This window comes from Gavialis gangeticus, unplaced genomic scaffold (assembly GCF_001723915.1).
Source record: "Gavialis gangeticus isolate Ggan-Ray unplaced genomic scaffold, GavGan_comp1, whole genome shotgun sequence".
NCBI lineage: Eukaryota > Metazoa > Chordata > Crocodylia > Gavialidae > Gavialis > Gavialis gangeticus.
Genome location: NW_017729027.1, coordinates 15731705 through 15733986, shown reverse-complemented (window position 1 = coordinate 15733986; position 2282 = coordinate 15731705). Strand labels below are relative to the sequence as shown.

General features: G+C 41.0%; 1 long non-coding RNA gene across 1 annotated transcript in view; it reads left to right on the top strand.

The window, feature by feature from the left end:
- LOC109299851 overlaps positions 1-2010 on the top strand; it is a 20806-nt gene extending 18796 nt beyond the window's left edge. Inside the window, exon 3 of the long non-coding RNA XR_002098026.1 lies at positions 2000-2010. This is a non-coding gene — a long non-coding RNA (uncharacterized LOC109299851). The remainder of the gene's footprint in view (positions 1-1999) is intronic.
- Positions 2011-2282: the final 272 nt, after the last annotated feature.

Here is a 2282-nt window from a genome sequence, read left to right as displayed (position 1 = left end):
GTGACATGAATTTTGCTTTCAAAACTTTGAGGTGCAGTTTCCCTGAAACGGCTGCACTTATCTCCCTGAAACTTGGCAGACTTCATGCCCTTAGAAGGGGCTACCGTTCCTGCAAGGTTAATCTAAATCAGGCTGGAAATGATAAAGTTATAGGCTGTTTTGAGCTTCTCCATTATAGCCTATGGGTGAAACATAGAAAGAGAGTCAAAACAGCGAAACTGTTTCAACAAAACAAAATGGAACATCGATTTCAAATCAAAATGAAATTCAAAATGAAATGCTGTTCCATCAAAACGTTAAAACGCAAGTCAAAATGGAATGGTTCTGTTTCACACAACTCTGCTAGGAATATCTTAAGCTAGAAAAAGCCGATACTGCGGACAAGTGTCCTTAGGGTTTACCAGAAGCATAATGACATCTTCTTATAATTCCAGGGTACTCGACAGGAGGACAGAGCAAGGGAGTTATGGCTGGATAACAAGGGCTCAGAACCACCAGGTTTTTAGGACAGGGACCCAAATATATAACATTCCTGTATATATTTTTATATACAAGGTACATATTCATATATATGTATTTATATATATTATGTATTTAAGGTATATATTCCTATATATAAGGCTTATAGGTTCCTGTGTTGCCTTGATATAGGGAAAAAAAAGAAAAATTCTGTAAAAAGTTCAGCTTTTTGAAAGTTTTCCAATGGAGTGTTTTTTCCACAGGAAAATGCTGATTCATTAAATCAAACCATCCACAAGAAACATGCCTGGCTTTTGCTTGTTGAACCATCTGTCTGACTTCTTGGAAGCTGGCTTTTGGGCTTCTCCCTACTGGTAAACTTTGGGAAAACTGTGGTTCCAGGCTCCCTGGTTCCAGGTCAGCCAATGTAAGAGGTAGGTTGGTTTCCAGGGCTTTCAATTTCCTGTCACTTCATTGAGGTGCCATCATGGAACAAAATTTCTAGAAACCCTGTGAACCCTGGCTCCCAAGACCCTCAAACTCTTGCTTCTTAGCAGTAGGTCAGGTTGCAGATTAACAATCATCCGGAGTAGCATATGTCATTTAAGAAACATGGAAATATTCCTGTAGTAGAAACAATGGTTTTGGCTTTTCATCCTGACTAAAATGAAAAAATTTCCAAAACATCACCACTTTTGAGGAAGTGAAACCTAGTTTCCTAGCCAGCTTTACTGTGTGTCTGTACTGCTTGAGTATCCACCTGGCACCTACTAAGTTATCATAATCATGTCACAGTGTATGAGGCTCACTGTGAAGTCTAAAGGCTTCTCTGAAGCAGACCCTTCTTTGGATGGTCCAAAGTCCAGGGTAGGAAATATGAGGAAATGTCCCAAGGACGTTAGAGGTGTCAAAGCTTTCTTCTTTTTTTTACAGAATCTGACAATATAGCACATTCCTTCATAGTAGAATCATGGAAAGCTAGCAAGCCAGGCCAGGCTGATGAAAATGAATTAGGATTGCAGTTGTACTACATTCCCTAGAGGGAACATATGTTTTCAGTGTTTTCTGGATTTTTTTATTTTTTGGTACATGTGAGTACATTTGATGATATATCTCAATATCTACACCCATTCTGCAAAATAGTCTTTTATATTAAGAGCCATCACTTGGAAATTATGATGCAGTTTAATATATAGTGCAGATGATATTAGGTATGCTTAAAACTTAAGTCACTGGAGTCTGCCTGCTCAGTGCAAGAGTTCTCACAATGAAGTAGTGATGTTGTACACTGAAAAAAACCCCTCTAAGCACCAGCATTTTTAGCGCTGGACCAGGATGAAGAGAATCATATACATATGATGCAGACATACCTTTGCATGCCCATCTCAGAAGTTAAGGGGCATTCTCATGACAGATTAGAACAACAGTCCTACATTTCTTTTATGACATGGCCAGTAGCAAGTGTTGGAGAGTTTGCCCTCAGAAGTGCTCCTTTCCCCCCTCCTTGTATATTTCTCATAGTTATTATAGTAGTGCACAGAGTCAGTAACATAACCTGGGGAGTGGGGTGAGGGTCCCCAGCTCTAGGAGCTCACTTAGGAGGGGCACTGGAATGGCACCCCCAGTCTTTGCCACATCAGGAGGTTGTAGGAGCTGGTGAAGTGACATGGAAGGAGCAGCAGGGTCATTGAGTCCCCATAACAGGTTAGACTGACCACCCTTCTTCCATTCCCACTCCCCACCCCATCACTTTCTCTGGTGCTCAGCATCCTTGGGTGCTGGACCCACCAACACAATTTAGGGCCATGCTGTTCAGATCTGAA